Here is a 19,898-nt window from a genome sequence, read left to right as displayed (position 1 = left end):
TTCATCTCAAGAGTATTTATGAAAGAACAAGAGCACTTACCTAGTTACACTCAATACTTTTCATTCTATCATTAAAGAGATGAAATGTCATTTTACTTTAGAACATTTTATTGAATTATAATATATATCCCTGAAAAGTAGACATCAGTGTCCCCAAATATGCAATATTCTGAACAAGACAGAATATCTCAGCTCTCAGAAGCATCCTTTCAGTGAATGCTATGCCCTAACCTCACCAGAGGCAATGGCCATTCTTATGTTGACTTTGTAATTTCCAAATATCCCATGGTTTTTTCACCAGTTTTATTGGCTGATTTTTGTGGAAGAGCAAAGGGAGGTGGTTAATCCCCTATAGCTGGCTTCTTTGCATTGTGGGATTTTCCTAGCTGTTAATTATTAACTTTTCCTTAAAATAAAACTTCCATTGTGTAGGGAGAAAAACTCCATGAGCACAGTACATGTGATATAAATCACTTTTATGTCTGCGAAACAGCTGAGTTTACATTTTTATTACATTGTTTGAAAAAGTATCTTTTCATCTGGAAAGAATCAGTTTAAAATGTGATTGTCAACACAAAAAACCAGTTTTCTGTTTAAAATGGCTGCCAGTGGAGCTAAGAACTATAATTAAGCCAGACTTTTCTTCATAGATGCTAGTTACCAAAACCTAAAAGTTTTCACTGAGATTTTCAAAAGAAATTTCTTTGAAAGCAGGTAAGGCATTTTTGTTTAGATAGAAGTAAACTAATGAATATTATTGTAAAATGCAGAGTCTTTCCCAGAGAAAGGTGATTTGGTGGTATGGTTTTTAAGTTAAATTTGAAATAAAGTATGTATTTATAAAAGTGTTGCCTGACTTGGGTACTTATGTTTGAAAAAGATGTTTACTTATTAGCTAATTAGCAACTTAGAGCATAATTTTCTCTCTCTTAGAGATTCAAATTTAATTCTGAGAAGATACTTCTACAAATACACTACAGTTCAATTAAATTAGCCTGTAGCTTTTGATTACGTTCACTAACTTTTTGCTATTTACTTTGAAATAATTTTTTTAAAAAGGAAGGTCGAGTCTGTTGGTATTTCATGTTGCATTTAATTTTGAGCTATATTATTAAATGAAAATTGATACATCCCATTGTTCCTCTTATTGCTGAAGTGTGTTGGAAGATGTGATAAAGATTTGGACTATACATATCCTCTTATTTTCAGCATAGTGATACCACAGTACATGTAGTTTTGTACAGTCCAACATTCCCATTGAAACATTCATTTTTTTAAAACATAGGACAATCATGACTGCACATGTGTGCATGCTAGACAACCTTTAGTCTTCAACCAGATTTCTAAAATCTCTGTTATTTCATAGTTTTGCTAACAGGGGACTTACAGTTGGGCCCAAAGGTGTTATGATCTTTTTGCAGAACAAAAATTCTCCATAATCTATAATCTACTGAACTATAAAAATTATTTAAATAAGCACAGAGCAGTTCTTGAGGATTGTCTAACATAGGTTCAGATGTAAAAGAATTTTATAAATCCAATGCTAAATTCATAACTGTTTTCCAAGCTAAAGTAGAGTGAACTCATTCATCATTTTACCTGGAAAGGCCAGATATGGCAGAACTTTAAAAGTTGAAGGAGAGATCAGATGATGTCAGTGTGATAAAGTACCAACCCTCAAAAAGAAACAAATTTTTCACCGATCTAAACTTTTATTATAATTATTTTAATTTGGACATTTCCTTTGAGTTAGCTAATAATTATCATTTTGCTTGTTAGCTTTGACTCATCACTATAAGTCATTTATTGTTAAGGTGTCATCACAAAATATTTGTAAGTACTACCACCAATAGATATTTAGCCAAATAGTTAAATTAAATCTAGTGATGCAAGCTCCTGACTTTGCATATGCCTTTCTCTTTTAATCAACTATCAGATTAGCTAGCCTATTATTAATAATGTATATGTTCATATTAGTAGCATAACTATAATAATAGATTGATTTTTATAAGAGCAAAGTGAAAATTTTTTACAGTTATCTTTTTGTTTTCTATGTTTTTCTTATTCATGATTTTCCCTGCTTATGAATGTGTTTGCATTGAATGACAGTCACAGGCCTGTTTTCTTCAAGGAGGTTGATAGAATTGAACATTTTACGACAGATAAGTCCTAAGAAAAGGAAATCATTATCAACTACTTTAAATATATCAAATTACCAACAGGTTTTGAAACAACACAAACAAACAACACACACACACAAAAAAAGAAATGGCATATTTTCTCTTATCCTTGTCCTTTTAATCCCGAAGATATCTTCTTTTGTTCTCTAGACGTACTATAAGGAAGCCTGATCCTCTATAGCAGAACTTTAAACAACAAATGACTTGCTATTCATTTCATTACATTTATTTATGAGAAATTATCATCATGATAACATTAATAGTTAATAGTTAATAACATTAATTCTAAATAATGCAGCTGCCTATAATTTTATTCCTGTCATAAAGTTGATATTTTTGTTTCCATCATAAAGTTAATATTTGTATAGTATTTACCAGCCCATAAATGAAATTAAGCAGACATTAACATGCAGTCAAATATTAATATCATTGAAATAAAATATATGTTTAAAAGCAGCAAGCAAACACTTGGTACATATTTTTTCCTGACAAATCTGTGGATAGTCTATTTGGTTTAAGACAGAAAAAAAAAAAAGCAAAACCAAGTCTAAAAGAAATTCCTGTTTTCACCTGGAATTTATAAATTTGACAAGTCCATTAAGCCATAAAACCTGATGGTTTGAAAAGTGATCTTTTCTAGGTAGGTAAAATAACTACAGAGAAAACATGACTTACTTTTCCTTGAGGGCCAAACCAGTAAGACAAGTTTAGTTCTCTTGACTACAAGATCCTCTCAGGAAGGAAGAAGTAAATAAAGAGCATACTTTCAGTGTCCATAGAATCCAAAGATTTCCATCAGAACCTTAAACACATGCACAGATTTATTCCTTCATTTGCTGTGAAATCAAAAATGTAGAGACAGGCTAAAAGTTTTAGAGTACAACAAGAGGATATTTGGAGCCTTGTGGTTTGTCAACACAATCAGATCTGGGGTGCCTGTCCTCAGCTGCTGTGGTCATCCAGGAGTAAAGGAGCCTGCTGCTTGCGCTCAGGTGATCCACGATGAGGATGGACAGTGAGGTGGCCCCCAGTCACCTGCCCCCATGGCTCAGCCTTCCATGACGGCCACTCTTTGTTGTGAATTTTTGGCAGCGGCAGCAGTTTGCAGCTTCAGCTAAGAACCGCTGTTCTCGGGTAATGCCCTCGATCAGAGCCCCGATGACAGACTGTAGAGTCAAGTTTTTTCAGGTGCTCTGTTTGCTCAGTAATCCTTCAGTGCCAATCTCCTCCAAGAGTACGCGGGACCCATCGGTAATGGACATCAGCCATTAAGCTCATAATATTTGTCATCTATCGGGTTACTGCTTTGTTACTCCCAAGTGATGAATGGATGCCGTAATGCTTTAAGAAAATAAACCAGTGCTATAAATATGTCCAGACTTATAAGAGCAGCCGCTTTATTTCTTCCATTTCTAAACGCAGAGTATTCCTGAAATACTTGGCTTTTCCTGCGGAGTACAGAAAGCAATGTGCTTTACGTTAGTGTTTGCAGTTGGTTAGAGTCCACATCAAACAAATTACTCTCAGAGTGTCTCTAACATATTTCACCATGGTTTGATACAGCTAAGTTTATACTTCACACAGGCATTCTGATTAAAACAGGCATGTTGGCAAAGAACTTCTCCCAGCAACTATTTGTACTTGCATGAGAAGAACCTAGAGAGGGAATTTAGGTATTAAAAATAGCATGCACCAAAGCCACTCTCATTTTAGTTATTCCTCTGTTAACTAGTTATGTTTCTGTATCACAGGAAGAAGTAATGGCTTTGAAGACTTGCTATATTTCAGTAAGAGAGTTTCTTTAAAAGAGATTGTAGGGCTGGGAGGTTGACTCAGTGGTAGAGTGCTTGTCTCGTATGCATGAGACCCTCGGTTGGATTCCTCAGCACCACATAAGCAGAAAAACAACCAGAAGTGGCGCTATGGCTCAAGTGGTAGGGTTCTAGCCTTGAGCTGAAGAGCTGAGGGACAGCACCCAGGCCCAGAGTTCAGCCAAAAAAAAAAAAAAAGAATGTAGTCATATTGTTTTGTGTATAACATTCATATTGTTTTTTGCATCTGTTTTGTTAACATATTTATACAATTATTTGGAATAATATTAATTCTGTTTAGCATTGAATGGTAGTGGATTCCTCTCTTTTTGTCTGTCCTGATTTAATGTCAATTTCTACATTAATTTTAGAAGTTAAGCTTGTCTTTTTTTGCAAATGACCAGAAATTAAATTGTAAAACTAACATGTTATTTGCTTTTAAACCATTTGAATTTTCATCTTTTATTTTTGTTATTCTTTTTTTTAATGCCATTGGCTTTTTTTATTTAAAAAAAGGGGGGAGGATAAGGAAAAGGAACATTAATGGTGACAGACCTAAGATAATATAATAAATGAGAATCTTGAACAGGACTCCAATTAATCACTGATTCTTCCAACCACAGTTTTTATGGCCTGTCCTGATAGTCTGAGTAGTATATTTTAAGCACCATTTCACTATCTCGATGTTCTCTCTTCTTTCCTCCTATCCACTGGTCCTGCTGAGTGATGCAATACTCATTCACATACTTGAGAGCAGGTGCCTCAAATTAAGTGTGAATCCAGGTCATCCCTTGCGATTTAGTAAATGTGAAAGAACTCCACCCCAGTCCCTACCCCAACACTGTAACTTCCCTTCTCATAGCTTTTGTTGTGTCTGCAGCCCTTAAGCAAGACAAGTCTTATGGAGGACAGTGGCAGTGTGTGTTTATTTTATTACCACAGGCTCATAATTGCCAGAGAGGTGAGGGGCCTCACCTCCATCAGCTCTAATTGCTGCAAAAGCCTGTGGGCTTCTCCTGAGGCTGCAGCACGGCTGGGAACATTTCCTGTACAGAGGCTGAGGCCTGGGGTGTAGGGCGATATGCCAAACTCTTTCAACATTACCCTATCCACCCCCATTTATATGCCACTCTTTTTCTCCTTTACTAAATGGCCCTTAGAAAGCATTTTAAAGTTTCAGGAATATCTATTCCAATGAAATGGGTGTTTAATTGCCCTGGACCTCTGTGCTCTAAGAGAAAAGATTTTGACTCATCTTTGGATTCAGAGGAAAAGTTTTACAGAGAGATTGTTGAATGAGGATTAAAATGTCCATGCTGTTAAGCTTTAACTATAAGTGATGTCACCGTTTAAACACAAACTTGGAATTAGCTAGATTTCTTTTTGTGATGAATCTCTTGATTAATCTTCATTCAGGTTGTTTTAATTCAGCCTGTTCTGAATAGGTCTTTCCTCATGATAGAAAGACTGCAGAATATCTTCTTGATAAGTTATCTATATAAAAGAAAGTCACCTCTTGCTTGGCCAGCATTTGAGTTTAAGTACTCCATTTTTTTTAATTGCTACTATATCAATTGTATTTGAAGAACAATATAAAGGCTTGAAACGTGCCAAACAGCAGGGAACAGGAATAATCTTTAATGAGTGCCTACTCTGGTGCTGGGTCCTTACACACATTACATTAAGTGATCTTCACAACAACCTTTGAGGTAAGTTTATTGTCCCCATTTTATAGGTAGAAACCAAGGTGCCCAACGTCCCACAGCTAATAAATAAATCCAGGCGTGTCTAATTCCAGAGCCTGTACTCTCCTCTGTACACCAGGGTGCCTCCCAAGAATCAAATGATCGAGGTCTTAAATGATTTAAAAATATTGCATTTGTCCCAGGCAGGGAAATAATGCTCCATCATACCACATTTTTTTCCCGTATCAAAACGCTTCACTTATCAAAGCAAAATTTCACTATCTGTTTCCACCTGGTCTCAGGTCACATAATCTGTACATTAATCACTTAATAAAGACTTGTAGGATTCCCCCAACTTCACCGCAATAGGACTTTGTAACATAAACATGCATTATAGAAATCAGAGCTCTGACATCCATTTTCCACAGGTGTTACCTGTGCAAGTCTGATCTTGCACCCTCATTATTCTTTTTGCAGAATGACTCCATCTGGCCCCTTGAATGTGCTTTCATCAAAAGAATGCCTTCGTGTAGGACCTAAGCAGCCAAAGACAACAACTTAAAACTGAACTAAAATTATTCAGGAGGCTGACACACTGATCTAGATAACCTGCCCTTCGTATTGTAGTTTTAAACCACATAACAATGGTAATGCTAATAATAATTTGTGTTCCAGTAGCACCTTTTGGTAAGAAGCTCAAATAGCTTTATGGCTTTTGTTTCAATAATCCTCTCACCATCCCTCTGGAGTGGGTGAGGGGAAATACATACCTCTTCAGCTTTCACATGCAAAAAGTTGGCACAGGGATGTTACTTCCTTGGTGAGTAGCAGAGGGGTTTGTCAGACTATTACAAACATTTTGAAGATCCATCACAGGTTTTTTTTGTTTGGGGGTTTTGTTTGGTTTTGTTTGGCCTACCAGTTGATCTGATTTGGTATTGTTTTGTTGTCAAATCCAAGACCCAGACAGAATCAGAATTCCATGTGAAAGAAGAAAGTGACCTGAGAGCATATACTTTTGTCTGCCTAATTCGTGAACACCTACCTTTAGGCCAGAGAGAAATGCTCAGGCCTTCAATGTATTTTCCTCATCTGTTTCTATAGGATTGACTACATTTTTTAATATTTTTTAATTTAGTGTAAAGGTGATGTACAGAGGAATTATAGTTACATGAGTCAGGCAATGAGTACATCTCCTTTTGAATAGTGTCATACTCTCCCTCATTCTCTCTTAGTTTTTCTCCTTGGGCTTCCCCTCCCCCCGCACCCCCCCCCCCCACCCCGCTGCAGTTGTATAGTTCATTTCCAACATAGTGTCTAGTGGGTTTCACTGCTAAATTGGTTCGCTCCTTGTCCCACCATTGTTGTTCTTCCCCTCCCCCCTCCATCAGATAAACTTATATACAAGAAATAAAAAACAGCAACATAAACCAAAGGAATAAACCAAAGGGACAGGGGGAGAAACACAAACAGTACAATAAAAATCCTCTTATTTCCATTCCATTTCTTGGAGTTCATTTCAATAAGCACCATTTTATATGATCATATGCACATAGCTATTGAGCTGCAAATGGGATTGCATGAAACTGCAGAGCTTCTGCATGGCAAAGGACATAGCTAGCAAGATCAATAGAAAGCCCATGGACTTTATCAAGTGGCCTATCCATGAGCCATTTGTTATGCCTCTCTCTTGACTGCACTGTGGCCCCCTAATATTCCTAATGTTCTGTATACCCACTTTCCCATGCTGATGGTTGGTTTCTCACACAAATTCCTTATAGTCCTATAGATGGTGAGTCTGAGCCTTTGCAGATGGCTCATGAGTACAAGCAATCAGCTGGCTAAATTCTGCCAGATCAACTGAAGGCACAAACACTTGTGCACTTCGGGGCACCACCCTAGCAAAATTGACAGGAGATTTTTTTAGCATCTAACATGATTTTGAAGAACTGAAAAAAGCATTTAATCTTAAAAAATCTCCCCCTAGAGAAAATGAGAGCTGAAGCGAATGTATCTACTGTAAAAAGATGGAGAGGCTCAGAACCCATCAATAGGTTGACTGATGAAGATATTTCTTTCTAGAGGAGGCTATTAAAGACTCAAGAAGGTGAATGCTTCTTCAAATACAAAAAACAAAGCAACATAGGAATTCAACATGAAAAAAGGAAGGAAACATGACACCTCCAAAAGGAAACAAATACCCTTCCAAAAACTGAATCCAAAGAAATAAAGATATATGACTAATCTGTCAAAGAATTTAAATTTTTTTCTTAAAGAAACTCAGTAAAATTACAAGAAAATGCAGATAAATAATTCAGTAAAATCAACAAAACTAGACATGAAAACTTTGACGTCAATTAAGACAGAATATTTTTTAAAGCAGAAATTATGGAGCTGAGAATAGAGTTGTAAGGAAAGCAGAGAGCTTTAACATCAGACTTTATTAAGCAAAAGAAAGAAAGAATGAAAGGAAGAAAGAAAGAAGGAAAGGAAGAAAGAGAGTGAATTTAAAGACAAGTCATTTGAAATTATCCACACAAAAAAGTAAAAAAGGGAAAGAATAGTGAACAAGAATGGAAAAAATACATGGAATGTATGGGACACCATCGAGACAATGTATGGAATTAAACAGAAAACAAGAAAGTAGTCTAAGTCTTTTGAAGGAAATAATGGCTAGACATTTCCCAAATCTTGGGAGAGATATGGGCATGAGGCTCAGATGTTTCCAAAGAGAACTTCATTAAGACCTATTATTATTAAACTAATGAATATTAAAGACAATATTTAGAAGGCAGCAATAGAAAAGAGATTCATCACACAGAAGGAAACCTCCATTAGATTATCAATAATTTCTTAGAAAACACTTTGTGGGCTAGGACAGAGTACACTGTTATATTCATGGTACTGAGAGAAACAAACCTTTCAACCAAGAATATCTTACTTAAAAAAAGGCAAGTCTTCAGAAGTGAAGAGGAAATACTCTATCACATAAAAATTGAGGACATTTGTCACCATCAAACCTTTCTGATGAGGATTACTAAAGGAAGTCCTCAAGCTGAAATGAAATGACACAACTTAGTATCAGAAAAACTACAAAATCACTGATAAAGTTAAGTATGTTGTCAAATTCAGAATTCTATAACAGTACAGCAATAAAAGTATATGTCACTTTTAGTTCTAGTGTAGAAGTTAACTGTGGCTATATTTGTTAATGGATGCACAATAAGAAAGTAAATTAGGATATCAAAAACCTAAAATATGTGTGTAGTCAGGAGTAAAAATGTAGAGTTCTTATATGAGGTCAATGTTAATTTGTGGGGCTGGGAATGTGGCTCAGTGGTAGAGTGCTTGCCTAGCATGCATGAAGCCCTGGGTTTCATTCCTCAGTACCACATAAACAGAAAAAGCCAGAAGTGGCGCTGTGGCTCAAGTGGTAGATTGCTAGCCTTGAGCACAAAAAAGCCCAGGGACAGTGCTCTGGCCCTGAGTTCAAGCCCAGGACTGGCAAAAAAAAAAAAAGTTAATTTGCTATTTGCTTAAAATAGAATATTATAAAATATTTTATCTAGGCCCCATAATAACTACAAAATAAAAACCTATACAAGACACACAAGAGATAAAGAGAACTGAATCAAAATATATTTCTATAAAGAATCGTCAAACTACAAAGAAAAAAAAGAAACTTAACAAAAACAAAAAACAAACAATCTAGCAGTAGTAAATCCTTATCAAGAATTACTATAAATGTAAATGGGCTATAACACACACATACACACATTTATCAGATGTGAAGTGAGAAATAGACAGAAGTACAATAAAAGTAGACTTCATTACCTGTCTTTCAACGGTAGATAAAACATTCAGAAATACATTCAGAAACAAAAAAACTTGAGATAAACAAAATAGAGAATACAAGATATTAAACTATGGAATGCAGGAAAAATGCTTATAATTTGGAAGCTTAGTATGATAAATGGTGTAACAGCACAAAGTTAGTGTTAAGGAGGAAATAACAAAGAGCAGAAATAAGCATACGTGAAATTGAGAAGATCAATACTTAAACTGATATTTGCTTTTTAGAAAGATAAATTTGGTAAGTCTTTACTTATATTAAATAAAAGCCAAAGACCAAATAAATAGAGTAGGACATGAAAGAGGAAATATTACACTGACACTATAGAAAGACTATAGTTCCAAGAAGTACACAAGTCCTTGTCTACAAGGACCAAACATTACTGGGCTGGGATATAGCCCAGTGGCAAAGTGCTTGCCTAGCAAGTACAATGTCCTGGGTTTGATCCCCAGTACCATAAAAAAGAAAAGAAAAGAAGAGAAGAGAAAAGAGAAGACAAGACAAGAGAAAATACAGTTAAAAAAGTACATTACAGACCAATATATATGATGAGCAAAAATCCTCAGCCACATATCAGTAAATTGAATTCAGTAGCACATTAAGGTGAATTTATTTCTGAGCCATGAGATGACTTAATGTATACCACATTAACTGAAGGATAAAATCATCTCAGTAGATGCATAAAAATATTTGATAATATTTTCATGATTTAAAAAATCTGCACAGATTTGATGTAGAAGAATGTGCTGCAATATAATGAAGACTATCCGTGTCAGTCCCACAGCCAGCAGCACACTCAACTGCAAAAAATGGAAGCTTTTAAGATCAAGGACAAGAACTGCACATCATCATTGCTTCTATTCTGGAAGTTCCAAGCAAGAAAATGAACTTAAAGGTATATAAGTCAAAAAGAAAAAAGTAAAATTATGCTTCCATGTGATATATATAGAAAACCCCAAATGCTCCACTACAAGCTATTAGAATTAATAGTATTCATATGAACATAGCTTAGATTTATGGACTAGAAGAATTACTGTAGTTAAAAATTATTCAAAGTGACATGCAGATTCAGTACAACCCCTAGCAAAATTCCAGTGTAAACTTTCTCAGAAAAACAGTGATCCTAAAATTTGATCGAAATAGCAGATAGCCAAAGAAAGCTTAAGAAAAACAGAGCCAGCGGTATTATATACTTTTTAAGTACTAGGACTTGAATTCTGGGGCTTATGCTAGCCATGGAGATGCTCTACCACTTCAGCCATGCCTCTAGCCTACTTTGCTTTCATTAATTTTCAAGTGAAGTCTCACATTTATACTCTGGCAATCTTAGACCACAATTTTTCTCTTCATGCACAGAGTAGAAAACCATAATCATTATGACCAATTGGTTGACAAAGGAGGAGCACAGTTTTTTTTCCGTAAAGAATATTTATCAGTGGATAATTGAATATACACATACAAATGAATGAAGTTGATCTTTATCTTGCATCATACAACAGAAATCAAAATGATTAAAGACTAAACATAAGAATGAAACTTTAGCCGGGCACCTCTCAGGAAGCTGAGATCTGAGGATTGTGGTCCAAAGCCAGCCTGGCAGAAAGGTCCCTGTGAGACTCTTCTCTCCAAACCCCTCAATTACTGGAAGTGGTGCTGTGGCTCAAGTGGTAGAATGCTAGCCTCGAGCACGAAGAGGCTATGGAACAGTGCCTATGCCCTGAGTTCAAGCCCCTGCAACCAACCAAAAACAAAACAAAAAGATAAAGAAAAGAAAAAGAATGAAACTTTAAAACCTCTAGAAGAAAATAGGGGGAAAGTTATTTGACATGAGTCTTGAAAATTATTTTTTGATATAACACTAAAGCTTAACAACAACAAAGCAATAAGAATATTCAAATCAGAAAGTTTCTACAAAATAAACACAACAGTCAACCAAATGGAAAGGCAAGCTATAGAATGGGAGGATGTATTTGCAAGCTATATATCCAATAAGGGACTGATAACCTGATATCCAAAATATATAAGGAACTCAGACAACCCAGTAACACAAAAAAGCCAAGGATCTCAATAGACCTTCTTCCAAAAAAAACACATACAACGGTCCAACAGGTTTATACAAAAGTGTTCACCCTCAGTAATCCAAATGAGATTATCACTTCATACCTTATTAGAATGGCTATTTAAATAAAGACAAAAGTTAACAAGTATTGGTGAGGATATGGAAAAAAAGAATCCTGTACACTATTATTAGGGAAGTAAATTGGTATAATTATGATGTAAAACAATACCATGTAAAAACTTGAAACTAGAACTACCATATGGTCCATGAATTCCTCTTCTTGGTAATTATCCAAAGGAAAGAAATTGGCACCTGGAAAAAATATCTGCATTCTCATGTTCATTACAACATTGTTAACAATAGCCAAGATTTTTAAATATGTAAAATGTAATATATAATATATAACACATACATATATATACACCTATATGTAATCTATTTTCCATGGTCTATATACACATATAAACATATATACCTACATGTGGAGTGTTATCTAGCCTTGGAAATGTTACCTGGATGAATCTAGAAAACATGGCACTAAGTGAAACAAGCCAGATTAAAAAACTCCACCCTAATTACCTGTAATGTCTAAAAAAGACACACTCACAGTCATTGGGAGCCCATGGCTTACTCCTTTAATCCTAGCTACTCAGGAGGCTGAGATCTGAGGATCACAGCTCCAAGCCAGCCCAGGCAGAATAGTGTGTAAGACTGTTAACTCCAATTAATCCCCAGAAATCCCAAAGTGGAGCTGTGGCTCCAAGTGGTAGAGGGCTAACCTTGAGCAAAAGAGCTCAGAACAGTGCCCAGTCCCTGGGTTCAAGCCTCATGGCCAACAACAAAAGACACTCACTAAAAAGCAAAGAATAATATTATCATTATCAGAAGGCTGGGGTGTGGGGACTATGGGGAAATGTTAACAGATATAAATTTTCAGGTATAAGTTAGATACATTCAGGGAACCTAATTTACAGTATGGTAACCATAATTAACAATATGTTGTATACTTGGAATTTTTCAGGAGAGTTGATATTATGTCTTCTTGCCATAGCAAAACAAATAGCTATTTTGAGGTATATTTTAATTAAGTATCATAGAAATCACACACAAACATCTATACACATTGTGCACCTTAAATAGAAATAGTTTGTACCTGTCAGTAAAGCTGGGATCTTAAAAAGTCACCCCAACTCCCTAATATAGGGCAAGTTCTCTTCATTCTTGGGCATCCTTTGTAATCAATAAAGTGGGGATCTTGGTAAGACTGCCACAACCTCACGGTTTGAATACATCTTTACTGAATCTGATCTACCTCCAAAGGATTAGGAAATATGAATTTATATCCCAACACCCAACACCTCAGATTTAAGTTTGTGCCCAATTTACCTTGCTATGATTGAGCACAGTGTAGAAGGTTTCAGACACTAAAATGACTTGCATCACCCTAGAGTCAGCATGTTATCTTGCTGCTGTTACCAAGTACACATTGGCGGGCACACGGACATGGAATATAATTCTGATATGTGTGAGGGAGATATGTGGGAGTGCTTTGGGTGCTGGGAAAATATCTTTTTCCCCTTTTCTTCCTCTTCCCTTTCTTCCTCCCCTTTCTCCTATTTTCTTCCCCTCTCCCATCTCCTTCTTCCCCTCTTTTACTCTCTCCTCTTCTTGTTCTCTATTCTCTCTCTTTCTTCACCCCACCCCCCTGTCCCTGGTCTGATGTCACTATTATTTCCTTTCTGGCTATCCTTTGTATTTTCCTTTTGACCATCTCACTGTCCTTCCCTCTGCTTGGAAGTGTGTACATGCTTCATTACAGTCTGTGCCAAGTCAAGTCTGATGCCAGTTTACATTTCCACATCCTTTTTTCTTTCTCATCTCAAGTGTGCGCTTACATATTTTCAAGTGGGTCATTTTGATGCTTCTACATCTCTACCTCCATGCCTTTATACATTTTTATTACAACCTTGAGAATCATTTTCAGTCTACCTCCTACATGAAAATCTACCTGAAGTTCACTTGAACTGAGTCATGCCAAATGACTCTGTCATCACCAACTTTAATACACAAAGCAGCTTTTATTTACAATTGCAGGTCAAAGAGCAGGGAGTGAAGTACACAACATTGGGGGTTCTGGGAGAGAGTCTGTAGCCTGCATTAGATTCTTAAAAAGTCCTTGGCAGGGACAAAAGTTAGAATCTCATCCTCAAAAGATACAAAGAAATGTTAGAAACAGTGCCTTTCCTCTGTACATAGGATACATTAGATTCCAGGGCTCTGGAAACAAACTGCCTAAGATTGTATGACTTAATACAATGAAATTTATTTTCTTATAGTTCTGGGAGCCAGAAATTCAGAGTTAAGATGTCTTTAGAGTTTGTTCCACCTGAAGGCTCTTTCCTAGCTTCTGGTGGCTGCTAGAAATTTGTGGCGTTTTCCAGCATGTGGTTGCATGACATATCTTGGCCTCCATCTTCACTTGAATGTCTTCTTCTGTGTGTCTTTCTGTGTCTTATTGTTTTTTGTTTTGTTAGATTTAGCACCTATGATGATCAACCAAGATGATCTCATTTTGAGATCCTTAACTGTATCATAACTATAACTTACTTGCAAAGACTTCATTTCCATAAAAGGTCATGTTCATAAGTGCTAGGGGTTTAGACTCAGAATTATCTTTCTGGACACGCAATCCAATGTAGAAGTCAGTTTATTTTAAACTGAGAGGCTATTATAAAACTATGTTTTATGCCACAAAGGGTATAATTGACAGATCAAGACCTCTAAGAAAGCATGATCAGATGATTCTGGTAGAGAAATACACACTAACAGAAATATCTCTAATTCACTATGAAGGTAGATACATTTGGAGGTAAAGAGTTAGATGTTAGCAAATATCTTCGCTGATAACCTCTATTTATACTCTGTGAAACAGAGGCAAGATTATCTGCTGAGAATGAAGAGATAACTTGAGAAAAGTAGAATGAAGGTTAGAAAGAGCACTTTGGAGATTGGCTGTGACAAAACCAAGAAATCATAGCAGAATTTTCAAGAGTCACTAGGCTTCTGTCTCAGACATTGAGCTCCTTATACCTGGGTAGCTGAATCTTCAGTCATATGGTAATCTCTTGTGGTAAGGGAACAAAGAAAGAAGTTGTGGAACGTTTCAATAATTGAGGGGTTGAATATGACTAATGTAGGAGAAGAGAAAGAGAGAAAAAATACAAGAAGAAACAATGGAGAAACTCAAATAGAGTTTCCAATAGACCTTGATGAGCAGGAGAGATGAAAGAAGCAGGTACAGACAAGGTTGAAAAGTCATGTTATTGAATCAAGGCTGTGAGAATGGCAAGACAAGAAGAAAAATGAGAGATGCTGGCATTTAGCCCTCCTAGTATGTATCAGGTGATGCAATATCCACACCTTGGGAGCAGATTGCTAAACTAAGGTGGTAGTTTGTTTTTTTTTAATTTAATTTAATTTTATTTGAGAACATACTGTACAGAGGGGTTACAATTACATGGGCAGGATAATGCGTACATTTCTTACCAAGCATTGCAGCCTCCTCCTTTGGTTTACCCTTCACATCCCTTCCCAGCCTAGGTGGTAGTTTTTTTAAAAAATGAAATTAACATACATGAAGGAGAAATTAGTGGAGGGTGGTTGGGTGGGGGTGAAAACTGTAAGTATGATGACCAGTATTGATGAGGACAAAATGGAAGAATTTAAATCCTCACTAACTGAGGACAACTGGCACAACGATCACCTGCAACCCTGACAGTGGGAGAAAACAGGGCACCATTCTGCTTCTACTCAGAGACAGGCAAGAATATAAATTTATTGGTTGCTTGCCTATGAAAAATAAAAAGACCTCTACTAAGATAGTAGGGAAGATGCATCTAAGCATAGTGTATGCATTGTGGAAAGGGCAAAGTGAAGCCCATTGATTTTACTTAATATGCATTAATTTAAATAGCATTACAAGAATCACACTCAGCAAGTAGAAAACATGGATCCCATGGTTTCCCTTATTTGCAATAACTAGTATATGTCTGAGACAATCAGAGAGGGTCAGATAAGTTGATGTTAGGCGAAATGAATCCCAAGATAAGTATTCAAATGTTTTTTTCTTTCATGCAATTGTTTCTAACATATTTATAAGATGATTTCTTTGTTGCTTTGAATGTCCCTCCCCCACAGTATAACCCTTGCTTTCACTGTATTTGATGTTGGTATAATTTGTGGAGGAGAAGGGAAAAAAACAAATTGTTTAACTAGGGACACAGGTGGACCCATTGCAACAATGAGAAGTACAAATCGTTACATCGAAAAACAAACTTTACAACTTTTGGGTGGGGGGATGGGAAGAAATTGGAAGGGATAGGAAGGGGAAACAAAGGAGGAGGCAACAATGCTTGATAAGAAATGTACTCACTGGGGCTGGGAAGGTGGCTCAGTGGTAGAGCACTTGCCTTGCATGCATGAGGCCCTGGGTTCATTCCTCAGCACCACATAAGCAAAAAGAAAAAAGCCGGAAGTGGCGCTGTGGCTCAAGTGGTAGAGCCTTGAGCTAAAGAGCTGAGGGACAGCGCCCAGGCCCAGAGTTCAGGCCCCACGACTGGACCCAAAAAAAAAAAAAGAAATGTACTCATTATCTTGCCCAAGTAATTGTAACCCCTCTGTATGGTATTTTCACAATCAAAAAAAAAAAAAGAAAAAGAAAAAAAAAAGAATGACAATCAGGAGAACTTCATGGAGGCATTGTCATTTCAGATGGCTCTTCAGATGTGGCTCATGCCTATAATCCAGCTGAGGAAGCTGAGACCTAAATGATTGAAGTTCCAAGTCCAGGCTTTGAGACTTTATCTCCAATTAACCAGCAAAATGCCTGACTGGAGATGTGGTTCAAATGGTAGAGCACTAGCTATGAGCTAACAAGCCAAGCAAGAGCATGAGGCCAAGTTCAAGCCTCAGAACCAGAAAAAATTTTAATTAAAAATTATATACACACACATACACATACACACACTTGTAGCTTTCAAAGGAAGGCTGAATTTTATACCTGTCCAGACTTCTGAAGCTTATTTTCCAGGTCTATGCTAGTAACCTCAACAGTAGAGCACACCTTACTCATCCCCTTCTGGGCAGCCCAACGTTTAAACTACAGTCTCTTCTTACAAAGCATGAGTTGACTATCTTTTTTCCTTAGCAAGGAAATGTCAATTCATAAAATTTTGCAAATTGGCTGGGTGGGAAAGGATGTTTTCTAGAGGAATGAAAGACTTTACATCTCTGGTTAGTTTAGATTGTATGAATAGCTTCTAGGAGTAAATCCAAACAATCTTGGAACCACAGTTAAACCACAGACGGAGTTTCTACTCTTCTCCTTTTCCACTGGCAATTTCCTGAATGCCAATCACTTAACTCTTTCACCAAAGCAAACATATTTATTTGTATAAATTCTATGAAAATTAACTTCTACTCAAAAGGTTGTTTAGAAATAGTCAATTAGAGACCTCCATGTGAAACTCTTTAGTAAAGAGAATAAAATCTCATTAATAAGAATGAATGAGGTATGTGATTGCTGTTTTATTTATGAATGTGGTATCTGATTGCTGTTTTATTTATTAATATTATGCATAAAGGTAATTAAAATAACACTTCATCTCAATGCCATTAGAATAAGTTGAAAATTATTATGTATTTTCATTGAAATCTTTTAAGTGGTTATTTCTATGAACATCACAAAATAACATATATTTCTAAGTAAAAAATGGTGTCCACAGTTAATCAGTGTTCTCAAAAGCTGACAATCTATGTTTATTTTGACTTTTATTTTTCACTTACAACTATTTTTTCAGAATAATCTGAATCTTTGTAAGATGGATGTAGAACTTCTATTTATCGTAGAATTTAGAGTCCAGAATATAACGCTATCCACATCTACGTAGTATACTATCAGTCTTTGTTCTCTTACTAGCTTTACCCAAACTAATCTTAGGAAAAATATTAAAAATGCATTTTCCTTACAGTTTTTTTCTTTTGCCACTACCAGGATTTGAGCTTAGGGCCTTGTACTTACTTGGCTGGAGTTCTTCTGCTTAAGCTATGCCTCATTTGGCTTTTGCTGGTTTTGTTTTTGTCATTTTTGTTGTTGCTGTTATTGTTTTAGAAATGGAGTCTAGAAAACTTTTCTTGATGGGCTAACTTTCTACCTCAATCTCCAAAGTAGTTAGAATTACAGGGTGAGCCACAATTGTTCTGACTACATTTTACTCTTGTCTGCTCTTTAGTGTCTCCTGTGTCAAATAATGGTAACATATTCTCTGCTAACATATAAACTGAACCAATTTGTGGAGCTCTACAATATAATCAAGGAAATGTAGGACATATGTTGTAACTACTCTACATATTGAGTAATTGATTACCTTGTTAGAATTTACAAATGTTTATCAAGTTCTTTCTCTATATAAAGCACATGCTAACTATTAAGCAGCCAAATCCTTTTTTGCACAGAGCTTAGAATCTAATAGCATTAAAATAACCACAGAAGTCACTATAATAAATGCTAAAAGGTGACATGCTATTAGAGGAGCACAAAGAAAACACTCCTAGAATTTACTCTATAGAGAAGTAAAGGAGATTGACACTAGAGCATGCTAGGAGGTGACAGACATGTTAACCCAAGATACCTACAAATGTTTATCAGTGGACATTTAACTCATGCTTATCCAATACAGAAAGCATCACTGAATATTTTTGAACTATTATCTCATTACAACGCTTTTCCCACTATTAGAATTGGTGTGCTTGTGTGTATAATGTAATGGTTAAGCACATATGCATTGGGATCAGAACTAGGTGGTTAGACTGAGTTGTTTCTCTTCTCTAAGCCTCCATTTTCTCATCTCTAATCTGTTTACAATTTTAAAACTCTCCACATGGTTTATCCTAAGATTGAATGAAAACTCACCAGTGGACGGCATCTCAAAATATTTTTGCTAAAATAGATAAAAATGTTCATCACAAAAGTAACTTTAAAAGTAGAATAAATACTCCTTTTTAGTCTATAATGAAGACAAAAATGAAAAAAATTGCCATTTTGTTTTCTGATTGTTTTTTGTCTGCTCTGCTTTTTGTCAACACAGCAAGAATTTCAGCTCCTTTACAACCATGACCATTCCTTTTTCTTCCATTTTAAATTTTTTTATTTTTGTTTATTTTTATAGTTAAAAAATATGGAACGCTTCACAAATTTGTGTGTCATCCTTGCGCAGGGGCCATGCTAATCTTCTCTGTATCGTTCCAATTTTAGTATATGTGCTGCCGAAGCGAGCACTCTTTTTCTTATTTTAAAATTTGACTCAAGAGGGGCTGGGAAGGTGGCTCAGTGGTAGAGTGCTTGCCTTGCATGCATGAGGCCCTGGGTTCAATTCCTCAGCCACCACATAAGAAAAAAGCCGGAAGTGGCGCTGTGGCTCAAGTGGTAGAGTGCTAGCCTTGAGCTGAAGAGCTGAGGAACAGCGCCCTGGCCCAGAGTTCAGGCCCCATGACCGGACCAAAAAAAAAAAATTGACTCAAGAGCCAGGCACCAGTGGCTCATACCTGTAATCCTAACTACTCAGGAGGTTTGTTGGAGATAAGAGTCCATCTCCAATAAACCACCAGAAAACTGGAAGTGGTACTGTAGCTCAAATGGTAGAGCACTCACCTTGAGCTGAAGAGCTGAGGGACAGTGCCCAGGCCCAGAGTTCAAGTCCCATGACCCACCAAAAAAACATTGATTCAAGTAGGGCACCACTGGCTCATGCCCGTATACCTAGCTAAGAAGACTGAGATCTGAGGATCATGGTCTGAAGAAGGCAGAAAATCCATGAGACTCACCACCAATTAGCTATCCCCCAAAAAGCTGAAAATAGAGCTGTGGCTCAGGGGATAGAACACTAGCCTTGAGCAAAAGAGCTCAGAGACAATGCCCAGGCCCTGAATTCTAGCTCCAGGACAGGCACAAAAAAAGAAAAGAAAAATAAAAAGAAAGGCTTGGAATGTGGATTAGTGGTAGAGTGCTTGCCTAGCATGCATGAAGCCTTGGCTTCAATTCCTCAGTACCACATAAATAGAAAAATCCCGAAGTGGTGCTGTGGCTCAAGTGGTAGATTGCTAGCCTTGAGCAAAAGAAGCTCAGGGATAGTGGCCAGGCCCTGAGTTCAAGCCCTAGGACTGGAAAAAGGAAAGAAAGAAAGGAAGAAAGGAAGAAAAAAAGAAGGAAGGAAGGAAGGAAGGAAGGAAGGAAGGAAGGAAGGAAGGAAGGAA

General features: G+C 36.5%; 1 protein-coding gene and 1 non-coding gene across 2 annotated transcripts in view; one reads left to right on the top strand and one right to left on the bottom strand.

Moving 5' to 3' along the window:
• The window catches only part of Slc25a21 (solute carrier family 25 member 21), a 543,123-nt gene that overhangs the window by 424,370 nt on the left and 98,855 nt on the right, over positions 1 to 19,898 (top strand). The window lies entirely within an intron of this gene.
• On the bottom strand, positions 18,818 to 18,924 carry LOC122106566. Its single transcript, XR_006147197.1, has one exon. It is a non-coding gene; the product is annotated as a U6 spliceosomal RNA (small nuclear RNA).

Source organism: Dipodomys spectabilis, unplaced genomic scaffold (assembly GCF_019054845.1).
Source record: "Dipodomys spectabilis isolate Male_0828 unplaced genomic scaffold, ASM1905484v1 ptg000042l, whole genome shotgun sequence".
In the NCBI taxonomy this organism is placed as follows: Eukaryota; Metazoa; Chordata; class Mammalia; order Rodentia; family Heteromyidae; genus Dipodomys; species Dipodomys spectabilis.
Note: the sequence above shows the minus strand (reverse complement) of the source record. Positions and strands in the feature narration are given on the sequence as shown.